The following is a 19,317-nucleotide window of genomic DNA, read 5'->3' on the forward strand; positions in this document are numbered from 1 at the left end:
CTGTAAAGCATCCAAACAACTTGTGTTAGCATCAATGACAAAACATCAATGCAACACATAATCAATTTCACTGAATGGCCAACAATCTCCCCCTTTGGCATTGATGGAAACACTAGATGTGAAAAATATATAAGTACCAAGAAATGCCAAACAAGTCTCCCCCAATGAAAGACAACCAACAATCTCCCGCTCAAAGATATAGTAATGAAGTTATGAAAAAAGACCAAACTCCCCTTGTGAATGATATCTCTGTAAAGCTCTAAATTGTACATATATCTCTCCCTCTAATGTATACATCTCCTTAAATTTTTCTTTTCCACATCAATATCTCTCCCCCTTTGACATCAATGCTAGAAATTTGACAAAAATATCAAAGCAAAAACATAAACCATTGAATCATAAAGTTGACTACTCCTCCTAAGGAGTAGCATCCCTACATCAGTGCTGGAATGAAAAGTATCTTTGATAATGCATACCAGACTGATGCCAAACCACATCAATCAAGTCTCTACTAGAGGGGTAGAAGCCCCCAATCTATCTCTCAGATACTCAAACAATTCTTTAGGCAAAGTTTTAGTGAAAATATCTGCAATCTACTCTTTAGTGTTCACATAAACGAGTCTAACTTCATTTTCTTCCACCTTTTGCTTCAAAAGTTGTACTTGATAGATATGTGCTTTGTCTTAGAATGAAATATCGGATTCTTTGATATGTTAATAGTAGTAGAGTTATCATAGTGAATAACTACCAGCCCATTACAATCCATCTTTATATCCTTCAACATTTGCTTCATCCATAGAAATTTTGTATAGTTAGTAGCAGCAACAATATACTCAGCTTCAGTAGTAGATAAAGAAGTACATGACTGCTCTTGTTGATCCATGAAACAAGTTTCTTTCCAAGAAAAGAAAGCTCCACCAGAAGTACTTTTTCGGTCATCAAAATCTCCAACCCAATCTGCATCTCTATATGCACATAAAGTAAAGTTATCATCCTTAGGGTACCACAAACCATATTCAAATGTACCTTGTAAGTATCTTAAAATCCTTTTCACCGCACTCTCATTATTTTCTCTAAGATCACTTTGAAATCTTGATACAATACATACAACATTCATTATGTCAGGCCTAGTTTGAGTCAAATAAAGAAGACTTCCATTCATATATTTGTATCTTGTAGGATTTACTGGTGCATAAACATCTTTCCTTGTCAATTTCTCACTTGTAACCATAGGAGTACTTACCGGTTTAGAATCTCCCATACCAAATTTCTTCAAAAATTCCTTAGCATACTTAGTTTGATAGATGAAAATACCTTTGTTAGTCTGAGTAATTTGCAAACCTAGGAAAAATTTCATCTCTCTAATCATAGACATCTCAAACTCATTCTTCATATTGTTAGCAAATTCCTTACACAACTTATCTTTACCTCCAAAAATAACGTCATCAATGAATACTTCAATAATCAGTATATCATCATCAATAATTTTATAATATACATTATTGTCAGCATTACCCTTAGTAAAACCATATAAAGCTCTAGGTTGCTCAATATAAACTTCCTCATCAAGATCCCCATTCAAAAATGCACTTAACATCCATCTGATAAACCTTGTAGTTTTTATAAGCACCATAGGCAAGAAATAATCACACAACTTGAATCCTAGCTACAGGTGCAAAAGTCTCTCCATAATCAATTCCTTCCTTCTGAGAATATCCTTTACAAACTAATTTAGCCTTATTCCTTATAAATTGACCATCCTCATTCAATTTATTCCTAAAAACCCATTTAGTTCCAATAACATTTTTATTTTTAGGTTGGGGAGCCAAGGTCCATGTATTATTTTTCTCAATCTGATCTAATTCTTCTTTCATGGAATTCAACCAATATTCATCTTTACATGCCTCAATTACTGATACCGGTTCAACTTGTGAAATTAAACATACCTCATTAGTTGTCAATCTTCTTCTTGTCATTACTCCATTGTTCTTATCCCCAATGATCTGATCTTCTGAATGATTTAATCTTACATACCTAGAAGTCCTCTGACTCTCTATTCCTCTTCCCAATTCTTCAGATACTGTAGAATTTTTTGATACTTCTGGAGTAACTGGTTCAACACTCTGTTCTAGTAAAGGTGCTACTAGTTTAGATATAATCATTTCCACCACCGGTTCCTTCTCATAAAATTTGATTTGACCTTTATTTAGGTTATCCACTTTGACATTAGCACTCTCCATGATTCTCTGCAATCTCTTGTTATAACATCTATATGATTTTCTTTCATTAGAATAACCAAGAAATATTCCTTCATCACATCTAGGATCAAATTTACCAATGATATAATCTCTCCTAATATAACATTTACTACCAAAGATTCTGAAATACTTATTTATAGGTGTATTTCCAAACCATAATTCATAAGTTGTCTTACCGATTTCTCCTTTGATATGTACTTTGTTGAATGTATAAACCACTGTGCTCACTTCTTCTCTCTAGTAGATATGAGGTATACTATCTTCCATCATCATTGTTCTATCAACATCCAAGATAGTTTTGTTATTTCTTTCCATAACTCCATTATGCTGAGGAGTTCGGGGAGCAGAATATTGTCTTCTTTTGCCATGCTTCTCAAAAAAGTTATTAAATTCATCGGATGTGAATTCTTCACCATGATCTAGCCTCAAACATTTAATCTTCAATCCTGTCTCAGTTTCCACTTTAGCCTTAAAGATTTTAAACTTTTCAAATGCGTCATATTTTTCCTTTAAGAAAGTAACCCACATCAGTCTAGAATAATCATCAATGATTAGCATGAAATATATATCACCTTGAAAACTTTTAACTCTAGCAAGGCCACACAAATGAGTATGAATAAGATCAAGAACATCATTAGATTTATCTTGTATACTCCTAAAAGAGGTTCTGACATGTTTACCCATTTGACCTTCTTTGCATACCAGATTATAGGTCTTCATAATCTTAGGTATATCTCTAAGTGCCTTAGTTGAACTAATCTTCACAATGCAATCAAAATTAACATGACACAGCCTTTTATTCCATAGCCAACTCTCATCAATCTGTGTAATCAAACATGTCTTCTCACCAGAATTCAAATGAAATATATTACCTTTTGTCTGTGTACCACTTGCAATCTCCAAGCCAAATCTGTTAATGATTTTGCATTTTCCATCCTTGAACTATAATTGAAATCCCTTATCCACCAATTGTCCTACACTCAAAAGATTATGCCTCAAAACTTCAACATAATAAACATTGTCAGTATTATTTTTACCATCCAATGATATAGTTCATTTTCCTTTGATCATACATGCTTTGTCATCTCCAAATCTAACCAAACCGCCATCAAATTCTTGCAAAGATATAACTTCCATTTATCTCTAGTCATATGATGTGAACAACTGTTGTCAATTACCCATTCATCCTTGTCTTGAATTTTAGCAACAAGTGCCTTCTCTTCAAGCATATTCTCTTACAGTGCCAGAACATCTTCCTTGATAGCCAAGAACACCCATTTCTTCCCATTGTCGGAACCACTAGTAGAGTCTTCTGTCGGTTCATCATCAAAATCAATAATGCCTTCCTCATCCGCTATGTAGCATGATTTGTTTATGTTTTTCTTGTACTTATACCTGTTCTGATATCCAAGGTTAGGCTTAAAATATCTTCTAACTCTTTCTTCAAATCTTGAATTCCTTTCAAGACATCTAGATGCAAAATGACCAATCTTATTACATGCAAAACATTTAAAAGGTTCTTTTACTTCATACTTACTTCCTACCGGTCCTTTAGGTACTCTTCTAGGAAATAGTGCTTCAAGTTGCTCAAATTATTCATCTTCTCTCTTCATGTCTTCCAATTCCTTTGCATATAAAGATTTCCAATCTTTCTTACCGGTTGCAGATGTAGATGCATGAAAAGCAGGTTCAGTCCTCACAACTCTAGAAGGTCCAAATTCTTCAAGCTCAAAAGCAGATAATTTCCCAACCAAAGTATCTCTATTCACATATGTATAATATATTATTCTCAGCTCATTAATAATAGTAGCCTTCATTTTTTCAGCCAGGGGTAGGGCTCTCAAAACTTTAGAAACAATTTCATCTTCACTTAGAGTTCCACCACAACATTGAATTCCCATAACAATCTTATTTACCCTTTCCATGAATGCAGTAATCCTTTCATCTTCTTCCATCTTTAGGTTTTCATATCTTACTCGGTAACCATCAATTTTTAGCAATCTTCACTATAGAGTCACCTTCATTAAGAGTCTCCAACTTATCCCATATAGCCTTTCTGGATGATTTGTCAGTTAATCTCAATATTTTCTGATCAGAAATTGCACACAAGAGGGCTTTTCTTTTTCTAAAATCATTCTCAAGCTCCTTATCTAGGTTTGTTGGAGGAGGATTTATAGATGCCAGATTATAATATATGACACCATTCTGTGTGATCTCCAAAATATCCTTGCACAGATATCTTAGATGAGTCTCCATCTGAATCTTTCATACTGTGTAATTTGTTCTATCAAGACTACAAATATCTCTCCGAAAGATAGCTCCAGATGACCTAGATGAACTTGAACTATTAGTCACCATAGGATCTTCCTCAAGCATTTAAGCTTTCTACAGAGAGGAACAAAGCTCATATACCAATTGTTAGACAGTTTAAATAACCAGAAGACAACTGAGAGGGGGGGTGAATCAGTTTTCCTAAATTATCGGAACCATTAGAAATTAAAAATTTAATACCAGAACCCAAAACATTAATACCATAATTCTTAAACCAAATACTGGAATATCAATTAAACTAATTAAGCACAAACAGTAATCAGAGAATAAATACCGTTTACATGAGACCAAGATTTATATGTGGAAAACCCAGTAAAGGGAAAAACCACAGTGGAAAGCCTACCCACAGTCAGATAATACTTCTGCAGTAAGTATGTGAATTACAATTAAGGGGCCTACACTTGTAGGAAGGCCAATAGCCTAGAGCGCACTGCTCATCACAAAAGGAGTCTCACTAACTATATAGAAATTTAGACTACAATCTGAGGAAGTGTTGAACTATGAAGATAGCATCTCTTATGTCTGAGTATAGTTCCGGTTAAACTTAGTAATGGAGGACTAAATCCTCTTACACAAACCCAAATTTATCTCCAATGATTGACAAAATCCTTTGTCTGAATGATATTACATTATTCGCATATTATATATCCATATCACATTCCCTTTTTCTCTACCATATAATCTATAATGAGATCTTACATCATATATATACAAACCCTCAACCATAAACAATCTGATCAGCCACCAGTTAATAAACCAATTAAATAATTACAAAACATGTCAGCCTTAGACCAAACAAATAATATCCAATAAATAAGACATCCCAGAAACACATCGAGAGGTCCAATCCTCACATTACATTAAGCCAGTCCATAACCTAGATCAACCGAGATCCAATATAGGTCCACACCCTAAAGCAATTATCTCCATCCACCAAGTCTCAAACATGATCACCATCAGCATCCTGAAGCTCTACCAGAAGTTGCACCAACACCACTTATGTAACTCATCAAAGATCTTCATCAAAAGCTCTGCCGGTGAAATCCTTGCTAGAACCAGAAACAAAGCCTCCAAGGAAATAGGATAGCATCCGATCACCAGACAAAAACAACTTACTAAATATGAACATGAGTATCATGAACAAGCCAATTTCATAACCAAACTATACCAGAGCCTACCGGATCATGCTGGATCCAAACCAACTAGAAACCACTCATCCTACCGGGACTAGAAGAGTACCGGTAAAGAATCCAAACAACTAGTGTTGGCATCTATGACAAAACATCAATGAAACACATAATCAATTCCACCAGATGGCCAACAGAAGAAGAAGCTTTAACTAGGGTCTCTATAGATCAACTTTCTAGATTGGACAATCAATTTGATAACTTCCAACAATGGATGTCCCAAGAATACCCTAATAGTGAATCTCTTCCATTAATTCAAGGCCTTAAATGCATGATTCAAAGTGATAAGAATGGAATTGATATATTGTGTGTCATTTTATACATTGTTGATTCTAATGTCATGCCTATCAAGAGTTATAGTGAAACCCTAGGTTATTCACAACCTTCAACACAAGTCAATCCTTTGATTCCTTTGACTACTCTTACAATTAGTATTCCTACTTTTACCTCCAATATCATGGCTACATCAGCTCAAAATGTCATTCCTACAACCACTGGTTATGGGGGCAATCCTTCTTCTTCATTTAGTCCTCCATCTTTACCTATGTCTTCCATAAGTATTCCTGCTATTCCTCAACCAATCAATGTGACACAAGGGGGCAATTTTTTTAACAACTTTATTCCTCTTTTAAGTGTCCCTTTTCCTACACAATCATCACCTATGCCTACTTATCATAATTTCCCACCACCTTATTGTTATTCCATGCCTTCTTTCAGTAACATCCCACCACCTTCTTAATCACCTATGTCTAACATCATTTCTTCTATTGAAGCAACAATTAACAATCTTTCTCAAACTATGTATTCCTTACAAAAACAAATTGCTTCTATGAGTCAATCCAAGTTTATTATACCCACCTTTGATGTTGCGAGCCCACTTTATCTTGATATTGTTAAAGTTGTGCTACCTAAACATGCTGAGATCCCTTGATTAGAACTCTATAGTGGAAAAGGTGATCCTCTTACGCATGTCAAAATATTTCAAACCTTGTGTACCGATTTTTCTTATGATCAAAGGTTGATTGCAAAACTATTTACAAGAACACTAAGAGATAAGGATTTATAATGGTATTGCTCTTTGCCTTCTTATTCTACCACTTCATTTCAACAAATGGAAAATCATTTCAAAACAACATTGGTCCCAAAATCACTTTGACTAATTTAATGCATTGTAAATAAGGTGTTAAACAAAAGAATTTTATTGGTAGATATTTGTGTGCTCAAATTTCTTTTCATGTACTTGACAATGATATTCAAAGAAATTTCATTTCTAATTTACAAAAAAAATATCAAGGAAAAGCTTATTTTGTCTAAGTTTACTTCCTTTCCGTAGTTCTGCGCAACACTCCACAATTATCAATTGGTTGTGAGTCAAATGGAGAAATATACTCCTATGGCTCTGAGTGACAAGGGGGAGAGTGTTCAACAACCATTTGTGAAGTTCAAACCAACAAAAAATATTGATCAAGTTCAATGATATAATCAACAACAACAATGTGAATGCTACAACAAGTATGCCTCCTATTTCTAAATGTTTCCAAAGAGAAAGATAGTTTACTTCCTTGAATGAGTCTTTACATAGTATTATGTCTCAGTTGTTGCATAGAAATGTTATCAAACTTCCTCCTATAAAAAAAATTGATCCTTCAAAACTTGCATCCTCTCATTTTGATAACAATTCATTCTTTCAATTTCATCGTCAACCTGGTCATGATACTGTGAGATGTTTTGCATTAAAGAATAAGATTCAAGGCTTGATTGGTAATAATAATATATTTGTGGTAGGTGTGAATGATAAAGAGAATATATTAGTAGATCCTCCTAATCAGAATCTTAATATTTTCACTAATCCCTTGCCTTCTCATACCACAAACATTATTGAGATTATGCCTAATTCTTTCTCTTCTGAAGAATTCACCTCTATGGCTCCAAACTTGGTTAATATGGTAGAAGCACAAGATACGCCTAAGGATCATTGTATTACATTTTACCCTAGGAAGACCATTAGAGCACCCGATGGCCCTTTATACATAGTTGTGAAGGTTAAGGATATCCCTTGCTATGGTGCCCTTATTGATCCCTCTTGCATGGTTAATGTCATAACTGAAGAGTATCTTTTCACTATACGATTGCATAAACCAATATATGATGCTTCTAATGTGGTTGTGAAGTTATTTGATGGATTATCTTGTCCTACCATAGGTTCTATCACCCTTCCTATTGAAATTCATACTAAATCCATGGATGTTGACTTTGTTATCATACCCTGTTCTGAGCAATTCCGTGTGAAGTTGGGCCCTATTCTTGGCTATCTTCCATGAAGGTTATTGCTTCTCCCATCCACAAGTATCTGAAATTTCCTCATAATGGAAAAATCATAATCGTGAACCATATCTTATTTCATCCATCCGAAAGAAGCCCTGGTGTTCTTATTGATTTGTTTTGGCCTAAACAATTTCAATCTCTTCCATCAATGAGCGATACTCTTTTTCAATATTATAAAAAATGGAAGAAAGATATGATCTTATCCTTAATTCAACCTAGATCTCCAAAACTTGACATTCCTATTATTCTTCAAGATGAGGTTCTTCCCCTCGCGGATAGAACTAATCTCCCTCCTAAGGAAGATCATCAACCTATTCGTATGGATATGACTATACCTTCTCCTAAGAAGAACAAAAATAGTCTTCCTAAGGTTAGAACTATACCTCATCCTATTGATGGACATAGTCTCCTTCCTACACCTAATATTCCTCCATTCTATGGCGCTATTCCACCTCCTTCCTCTTGTTCAACCAAAAAAACCTCAACCTAAACATTAAACTATCAAGGAGAAAAAAATTCCTACTTGTTCAAATGTCCCCCCTCCTTCTTAGCCTTCCACTAAGACTAGACGAAATTGTTGTGCTAGAGAACATCGATGAAGATGTCGTTTTTGAGCTCGTGAAGCTATCCTTCAAAATACTTAATCTCCTTAGACTCTGATAGTTGACATGATTCCCTTTGCTCCCAAGAAATATGTTCAACCAACATCTCCAAATCATAAGTTGCACAAAACATGTAATGGTTTGAATCCTACTTATGTTCTTGTTGCTCTTTCTCTAAACTTTGATGAAGAAAAGGGTGAAAATGTTATTCATAATGGAAATACAACTCCTAATGCTTCTGATAGCGAGTATGAGTATGTTGATGTAGACAAGCATTTATCAGATGAGTTTTCATAAACCCTAATCCTAGCTCCTAGAATCGAACAAAGTGACTTACAACAAGAGCATAGTCCTTATTTAGATCTTGTGATAGCTCCATCTGTTGTTCTCGATGTTGCTCCTTTGGCATGTTGCTCACCTTCCCGAAATAGTGATCAACAATATTGGGAGGTAGATGTCATGCTAGATTAGCAATATTATCACTGTAGATCTTCTCTCTCTCTCCTTTCTTTCTCTTTTATGACCATTCTTCTATGTGTATCCCTATTCTTTTATTGTTCCCTTAATCTCTTCTTGGAGAATATGAAAAGCATTGAGATCTTTTCTTGGTCTCTTTCATGTTGACTCAAAAGGCATCCTCTCTTCACTTTCTTCTAATTGTAGTGTCCTTTGGGGAATGATGATTATTATATGCATATACATACATGATATACATGAGTTATCATACAACATACTGACCCTGAGGAAAGTGACACTACCTCATGTTTTGTGTTCAATATCCTTGGGTTTATTCCTTGATTCGGGGCTAAATCCTTGCGATAACGTGCTCCCTTTATTCTCTCGCTCTTGGGTGTATCTTACCTTAAATAAATCACTCCAGATAAGGTGCGTGTGATTGCTTTAATGTGGGGGCACACACTTTGCTCATATTTTCCTTCTTGATACTTAGAATTACTTAGTTAACTTTCTTTGTCTTTGTAATCTTTGGTATCCTTGCCTTCATGACTCATAGCAAAGGGAACCTTGCTACTTGAAGTTATGGTTCTCCCCTTCTTGATCTTCCCTTTTACTTTTTCAATCAAAGTCGTTATATCCTAAGTCCATTGGGGGCTTGGCGCATCTTGCCTCCTTGACGTGGTAAAACTCTTTCAATCTTGTTTCCTTGTAATTTACCGATAGTATTGGCGTACACTTATACTCCCGCTAAAGTGGGGGATAAATATAGTATCATAAAATTATGACCCTAGAAATTTTTGATTGCATTAGGGTCTTCACATACGTGAGATCAAATCCTCTAGCCTGATCAGAGACTGGATATTGCTCAACCCTCTGAAACATCTTCTTTCTTGGCCTCTGCATCACCCTCTCCGCACTCTACCCTCAATAAAAGGTTAGGACAAGGGCATAGCACCCCTGTCCCTACCCTATTTTGGGGTAGGACTCTTCCTAGGGTTGCATTGTTGGTTGTTCATTGTGCGAGAAACTCCCTCGATGTTGGCCTGTGATGAAAATCAAATCCACTAACATGTATTTAAGAGGACATTTGTCCTCTCCTTTGCATAAGTTCATAAGGTGGAATTTTGATAAGGTTATGTTGCATAATAGATCAAGCATTCAAGATAATTCAAGCATTATTTTCTAGCATTGAGCATTCTCAAGTCTTCCTTCAAGCCTAGGTGTTGCATTCAAGTCAAGGATTCAACCATTGAAGAGGAGATTGATTCCAAAATTCAATTCCACACAACCATTTCTATCAAAATTTCTATCATAACCTCGTTTGAGGTTATTTACAATTCATTCTTTCATTTACATCTACTTGCAAGTACTTTCTTTCATTACTTGGTTAATTCCAAAACTAGGGTTTGACCTAAAGGGAAACCCCTAATACCAACCCATTTTCCTCTCTTTTTTGTGTGTAGGTTGCAGGTGTGCAACTATACTTTCATATTGGGGCTCCATTTATAGTGGTGGAAAAACCCTTTTCATTTCATGGATTTTTTAGAGGACTGTGTACATTCCCACCATGATCCACGCAAATTTTCCTCAAATTCGCAGGTTGACTTGGTATCGACATTTCATTGCCAAATCCAAGTGCACAACTTCATCCCATATCCTAGTATTAAGTTCTAATCAGTTCTTTGTCACTTTTTCACTACATAAGTCAATCAATTCCTTTCCATTTCAAAAAAGGAAGAGGGGATCAACTTATTATTCCCATTTCATTCACAATTCAATATTCTTCTATGGAGGGTTGAATCTAGTGAATTCTGGACTCTCCTCTTCTAAATGTAATTTGGTGAAAAGTGTTTGAAGGGTAATCAATATTGAAAATCTCATCTCTCTTTGAGGGAAAGGGTATTTTTCCTCTTGATCCATCATTCACCATTTCCCCACATTACAAGAAGAATCCGCCCACTCTAGCACCAGAATGGATAAAGTAGAAGTCAATACAAGAATCAGTAACGAATAACTAGGCTGCATTGACTTAGGGGCCAACTCCATCATCTTATTTTGATAGTAAGCACAATATATGAAATGACCACAGGGAAGTATGGGCCCCACTAGAGAAGGCCAGAAATGATCCAACTAAAATATCCTTGATCTATGAGGAGTCGACATCTAGTGTCTTGGATGAGATGCACCAAAGCCTCATGGGAGAAATTCAAATATTTATCAACAACTAAGGGGACCGTGTTGACTACTATTAGCCAGGGAATACCTAACTTAATGTGAAAAAGGTGTTACTTGGAAATGATGAAAAAGGTTGATCAAATAGCATTGGGTCCGACAAGGACCGTCAAGGTGATGCTACTGAAAGAAGGGATACAAAAAAAAACATGCATCCTTAGAATTTATCGATATTCATCATATGTAGGCCTATGCCAACTATTCACAAATAGAATTTTCTCCATGATGACATCAACTCTGCATGAATGTTCAACCATCACACCTATGATAGTTTGGCCATTCAATTTATTAGGGACCTACAAAAGAGAAGTCCCTCCACCATATAAGACATCTAGAGGGGTGGATGATAATGACGCATTAGAGATATTACCCTTCTTGCTAGGAGACAAACCAATAGGAGTGATATTGACTATATTTACAAATGGACCATCATCTGAAGGAGGATCTGATGGAGAAATAAAATTAGCCAAATGTGAGGGAAATAGATTGGCGTAGATCTACAAATCATGATTGGTCTTATCAATAGACTCATTTGACTTATGCTTCTACTCATAAACTTTAACCGCACCATTGTCAATGTGGTATTCTATAATATAACAATAACATCGCTCAGTGTCATGACTAGGTACATGATGGTAATGACAAAATTTTGACCCATTGTACCAACGTTGATATGGTATGTTATCGAATAGTGGTCTAACCTCGGGAAGGGTAATTAGATTATCTTTTAGCAATCATTGTATTATGCTTAAGTAGGAATCATTGAATTTAGTGAAGACTCTATTTTGTTGTGATCCCTGTGTAGTAGCTATCAAAGAAATAACCATAATATTAGCTACAACTTTGTTCTTTATAGACACTTCAATGAATGTTCCTACAAAAAACCCACTATGAGGGTTCAAAGTAGACTCTTCAAACTAAGTCATTATGTGTTGGTAGTCTATGAGCGCAGAACACATATTTGCAAAGTTTTGATAATGATTAAGAGAATTTATCCCTTAATGTTGGTTGTAGGTTGTCGATGAACATCCAATGCAAATAACTATCTAGTAGGGAAAAGTGTTGAACACACAGTACCATTGAGAGGGGGGTGAATCAGTGGTTGCTAAACTTTTTGACCTTTCAAATCAACTTTAGAATACAAGTTATCAAATTAAGAACTAAACAATCAAACTGGTGAGGTAGAAAGGAAAACCAAAGAGATCAATCACACAAATGCAAACCACAACACCAGATGTACAAGGAAAAACCAATATGGGAAAAACCTCGATAAGAAAAGATGTTGGAGACTATTGCTCCAATCCAACCTCACAAGTAAAACACTGGATTGCAAATATTTAGGGCACCAACCCAAGGAGAACCAACCCCTTCTATTTGAGGACACCAACCCAAGGAGCACCAACCCCTGCACCAAGCTCCAACTTTCTAATGTATATTGAAATACTGTTTAGATATGGTTAAGGCTCCTTGTTGCAAATGAATTCTGCAACTCTTAATCAAATACTTTACTGTTGGTTGACTGTCTTTTCTCCTCCACTGAATCTCACACTATCGGTTGTGAGATTACTCTTTGATTCTTGGCCTCGATTATCTCTCATTCTCATAGTCTCACAACACACTATGTCACACTTGGATTTTGTCTTGCTCTACCACACCTCATCGGTTTTCTTAACTATTGGACTAAAATTATACTGGTACCCAATTACTACCAATTAAACCCTCTCACCGGTTTGCTTGCTCACTTAATCTGCAAATTTCTTAGAATAAATTCTAAGGCCAAAATTCTTCTCTGTACTTAATCTCATTTCTCTCTTTTTCTTCTCTACAACATCATCTTGCTTTGTCTCAAGCTCAAATATTTATCACCATGATTTCCCGCCAAGAATGCATTCAAACACTGAGTGGTTAGGGTTTCCTTTACCCAACACAATCTTCATGAGATTCAATCCAGTTTGTCTTGGATCGATCACCTGTACTTCAGGGATGCATCTGTACATGTTTTTCATTATCCACTACATACTTACTAAAGATAGCAATCTCGTACATGATTTTCTACCTTTAAATCTATCAAATCACAAAGCACTCCACTATTTCCTTTTCAAGGTCTTCTTGCAATCTAATTTCCTTTGCATTGATCCAGGTGCCAACTACTCCCTGATCTTCCTCTGTTGTTCTTTCTTCCTCGAGCCACATCAATTAGTTGCAATCCTATGATTTGTGGTTATTTCATTAATGTTGATTCGTTGTTTCAATAACCATGTCAATGGAGGCTTCACCGACCTCTGCATGTTTTCCACCTCATCTCCACATGGAATCACAATGATCAATCACTTATCTCACTGACACACAGTCGGTTCATACTTGAACATCCAACAAAATCATACCGGTACATGCCTTTACCAGTGAGACCTACTCCTTCTACTATCTGAGAGTTCACATTACGCTGGTAGAACATCTTCACCTCTGGTGAATTGTGATTACTTTAGCATTCTACCTCTTCATCATAAACAGGCAGCCAACCTCTAGAATAGTTTATTTCTCTACTAGTTTCCACTCAACATGCTAGCACACACACAACCTTCATCCCGGTTTCTGCCTTATCGGTAAGCCTTCCTTCTATTTGCTCACTCTCATGTGTATTGCCATCATATCAACCACTTCTTGCTTCTTACCGATGACATTTCCAAACTGGTTGACATCAATGACAACTTAATTGCAAAATTCCAACAATCTCCCCCTTTGGCATTGATGTCAACTTATCGCAAGACACTTCATACCTATACATTTCTCTCCCTTTGACACAATGACAAAGGGTATTTTACACTCCCCCTTTGATCCATGTCGAACTACCCCTTTGACAACTATAAACTCCCCCTAAGCCACATAAATCCTTCCTAGGTAGATGATACAACTCCCAATTTGTGTCAGAGGTACTCAAAAGTGCTTACCGATAATGGTTTGGTAAAAATGTCTCCTACTTGTTCTCCGATAGGGACATAATCCATCCTCACCTCCTTTCCTTCAACTTTCTCTCTGAGAAAATGATACTTGATAGCAATGTGCTTTGCTCTGGAATGTATCACCAGAATCTTTGCCATGTTGATTGTAATCAAATTGTCACACTGGATGAGAATAGGATCAGTGATGTCCACCTTTATGTCTTTGAGGATCTGCTTTATCCAAAGCACCTAAGAGAAGCATATAGCAGTAGATAGAGAGATTGAGTCTTGCTTCTTGCTATGCCATGAGACCAACTGATCACTTACAAAAAATGCACCACCACTTGTGCTCTTCCTATCATCAATGCAACCTACCCAATCAACATCACTATATTCTTCCAAGATAAAATCTCCTTGTTTAGGATACCACAAACCATAACTGAGTGTCCCTTGTAGGTACCTAAATATTTTGCTTACAACATTCATATGTGACTGCTTAGGTGCAACTTGGAATCTGGCCACCATGCATACTGCCTGAACTATATCCGGCCTTGAAGTAGTTAGATACAATAGACTTCCTATCATGGATCTATACAAAGTTTGATCCACCATCGGTGATTCATCATTCTTGCTCAATTTACTATCGGTCACCATGGGGGTACTTACCAGTTTAGAATCTTCCAGTTCAAATTTCTTCAACATCTCCTTTGCATACTTGATTTGTGAGATAAATATTCCCTTATCTTGTTATAATATCTAAAAACCAAGGAAGTAAGTCAATTCACCAAGCATTGACATCTCAAATTCTAACTGAATCTAATCAGCAAATTCTTTGCAGAGGGTGTCCTTGTTGCCCCCAAATATAATATCATCTACATACACAACCACAATGATCATGTGGTTCCCATCTTTCTTTATATGTAGATTGTTGTCAACACTCCCCTTTTTGAATCCCTACTCCTTTAGGTACAGATCTAATCTTGAATACCATGATCTAGGGGCTTGCTTTAGGCCATACAAGGCCTTTTTGAACTGGCACACATATGTTTCATCATCATGTAGTAGAAACCCTTCCAATTGCTCCATGTACACTTCTTCCAAATTTCCATTTAGGAAGGCATATTTTACATCCATTTGATATACTTTATAACCCTTGTAGGAAGAGAAGGCTAGAAACATTCTAATTGCTTCTAATCTAGCTACCGGTGCAATTTTTTCTTCAGTCAATCCCCTCTACCTGAGAGTATCCTTTGCAAACTAGTCTAGCTTTATGCCTAACAATCTTACCTTCTTCATTCATCTTATTTCGGTAGACCCATTTTGTGCCAATTATGTTCTTGTCTTCCAGTCTAGGGACTAATTCCCAAGTCTTGTTCTTCTCAATCTATTGCAATTCTTCTTCCATGGCATCCATCAATTCTTGTCTTTTGCTAGCCTCATTAAATGTTTTGGGTTCAACTTCAGTCATGAGGCAGAGGTTGACTTGTTCATCATTCCAGGAAAGTCTTCTTCTAGTCTGCACACCATCACTCTTATTTCCCAGAATTTGCTCTTCTGGGTGATTTAGCTATACATACCAGTTGGGAGCCTTCTTGGATGCTTCTTATGGTTCATTGTCTGACTGAGCTTCACCATTTTCATCACCAGAGTCATCATACCAGTTATCTTGTGGTTGACATCCTTTGTGCATATCCTCATCAACTTTTATATGCACACTTTCAATGAATCTTCTTAGTCTTTTGTTGTAGCATTTGTAGGTCTTGATGTTAGATGAGTAACCAAGAAAGATTCCTTCATCACTCCTAGAGTCAAAACTTCCTAGACCATCCATATCTTTCTTGATAAAACACTTGCTTCCTAATACTTTGAAATATTTGACTGATGGCTTCCAGTCATACCACAACTCATAAGGTGTCATTCTGTTGTTTGTTCTTAATTGAACTTGGTTCAAAGTATATGCACCAGTATGAACAACTTCCTTCTAATATGTGTCTGGTAGACTGGCCTCATTTAACATGGTTCTGGCCATCTCCTTAACCATCCTATTCTTTCTTTCTACCACACCATTTTGTTGTGGTGTCCTAGGGGCTAAGTATTGCCTTTTAATTCCATTTTTTTCACAATAATCTTCAAATTTATTTGAGGTAAAATCTCCACCCCAGTCTGATCTTAGGCATTTTAATCTGCACCCACTTTATTTCTCCACCATCTTCCTAAAGATCTTGAATCTTTCAAATGCTTGTGACTTATCTCGTGGGAATCTGACCCATGTCATTCTTGAGTAATCATCAATAAAGAGGATAAAGTTTCTTTCACTTGCAAGTACTCTTGTCCTAGTTGGACCACATAGATCTATATGAACAATTTCAAGTTGTCTTGAGGTGTTGTGATCTTGTGTCCTGAATCTCACTTTATTTTTCTTACCTTTCACACATTCATTGAAAAATGTGCCTACTAGTTTGATGATGGGTGGAATATTCCTCACACATTCCTTTCTGCTTACTTCAACCAGGTTATCAAAGTTTATGTGGCCTAATCTTTGGTGCCATAGCCAACTTTCATCAACCTATCCTAACATGCATTGGGACTCATAGCATTCCTTTAGATTATAAATATTTCAATCTGTTCTCTTTCCTTTTGCCACAACCTGACCGGTACTGTCTTTCTTTATCTGGCAACTAGTTGAGTCAAAGGTGAATTTATAACCTTTGTCACGCATCTGACTCACACTCAGTAGATTGTGCTTTAGGCCTTCCACATAATATACATCATGTGCCTTCAATTTTCCATCAATACTTAGAGTGCCTTTTCCCTTTATTTTGATGGATGAGTTGTCTCCAGATCTTACTGAACCACCATTCCAGTCTTCAAGTTTGCTGAATTTCTTTTTTTCACTAGTCATGTGGTTGGAGCAACCACTATCTATAACCCATAGATTTTTCTTTTCAGCATGTAAGGCAGTCTGCACTATAAGACTTGATTCTGCCTTTTCTTTTTCTTTCTCAACCCATAACAGTTTGGTTTCCTTCTTCTTGTTAGCTTCTATATTGTGTTCAGGTTCCGTTACCGGCTCTTGATCAGGATTTGTCTTCTTCTGCTTGATCTTCCTATTTTTGCACAACCTTTCTATGTGTCCAAACTCTTGATAGTTATAGAATTTCATATTTTCATTAGAGGGTAAATCCTTAAAATTATTGTAGGGTGTCGGTTTATTCTTCCTACATTCAAAACTCTTATGACAATATCCATTGCACTCTTAGAAAACAATATTCATATCCCAGAGTGCATTAAATGGATTTCTATTTTCATAACTCATAGAGGACTTATTGATTAATCTAGAGTCAGCTATTATATGCCCAAATTTGTTACACTGATAACAGTAACCATGAAAGTTGAAACATACCGGTTAGGTTGCCTTGGTCCTGAATGGGACTGCCTCATTGGGGGTCTTCCCTTCATGTTGTTGAATCTGATGAATCATTCATGGTCAAATCTTGCATTTCTACATGTTGGTACAAAGAGTGTGGCCTCCGGTTCATTGTTGTATACCAATTTAAGTGGCGATTTCCAACAACATCTCCATATGTCTTTTTACCGATATCCTTGCCTATAGTGAATGTCTTCCTTTCTTCACCTTCAATTGAAGAGGTGAACTTTATTTCTTTGCTAGATTTATCTTTGTGGGTTGAGCTTTGACCTTCTTCAAAGCCCAAGCCACCTGTTTCTTTGGATTGCTTTTGTTTGCTCAAAATATTGTCTAAGGCTTCAGTGCTACCTTTATATTTCCTCCTTACTTTTATTTCTTCCTTACTTTCTCCAAGCTCCTTTTTGAGCTTTACTATTTCTGCTTCCAACTCTTGATGCTCCTTTTCCTTCTTTGTCAGATCATAGGATGTAGCTTTACATATCCTCTTAGTTTCTTCTAGCTGCAATTTTAAGTCCGATATAACCTGACTGGACTCATCTAGGGATTGTTTCAAGAGATCTTATTCATCTACTGCAACAAGCTTGAGCTTTTTGAGTTCTCTTCTTATTTTACTCAATTCCTCAAGAGCACTAATAGGTTCACCTTCCAAATCCACTTCAGCTTCAATATCCTTCTCTTCCTCATCTTTGTCAATTGGTTCATCAAGTACCATGAAGAGATTGACTTTTCTTTCATTCTCATGGTAATCATCTTCTGATACATTTTCTTCATCTATTGTATCATCCTCAATAGTATATAGGTTGTTCTGATTTTGGTAGCCTCTCCTTCCTTGTCGGAAGTCATTTCTTTCTCTATCTTTGGCAATAGATTTTTTGAACTCTCTTGACTCATCTCCACCAGTTTCTTTGTAGAGGCAATTTGCAGCAAAGTGTCCGACCTTACCACAGTTGAAACATTTAAGTGGTAACTTTCCTTTATACCGGTTGGATCCTCTTTTGAGCTTCTTGGCAAAGTTTTCTACTTCTGCATCAGAGTCTTCATTGGATTCTTTATGAGTAGCTTCTACTTTTCCCTTTTTGGTGATGTTGAATGCTACTTCTTTCCTTAAGGAAGTATCACCGGTTGTTCTCATCTCATAGGCTATCAGTGAGCCAAATAACTCATCCATTATAAAAGTATTTATATCCTTGGCTTCTTCTATGGCATACACCTTAGTATCATACTTGGTTATGAGAGATCTAAGTACCTTCTTAACAAGAATCTCATCTGCAATCTCTTCTCCAAGTCCTCTGATGGTGTTCACTGTTTCATAAAATCTATGAAGATAGTCTGTAATCTTTTAATCATCTTTCATCTTGATGATTTCAAGTTGGCCCCTTAGTGCTTGCAGTTTGGCTTCTTTGACTTTTGCATCTCCTTCAAACAACCTCTACAATTTATCCCAAGTCTCCTTTGCTAAACACGGTGCATGAATTTGACAAATTCATTACTAGACAACCCACTCAAGATAGCATATTTGGCCTTTGCATTGTTCTCATACTCCTTTTTGGCATCCTGATC

This window comes from Cryptomeria japonica, chromosome 4 (genome assembly GCF_030272615.1).
Source record: "Cryptomeria japonica chromosome 4, Sugi_1.0, whole genome shotgun sequence".
Lineage (NCBI taxonomy): Eukaryota > Viridiplantae > Streptophyta > Pinopsida > Cupressales > Cupressaceae > Cryptomeria > Cryptomeria japonica.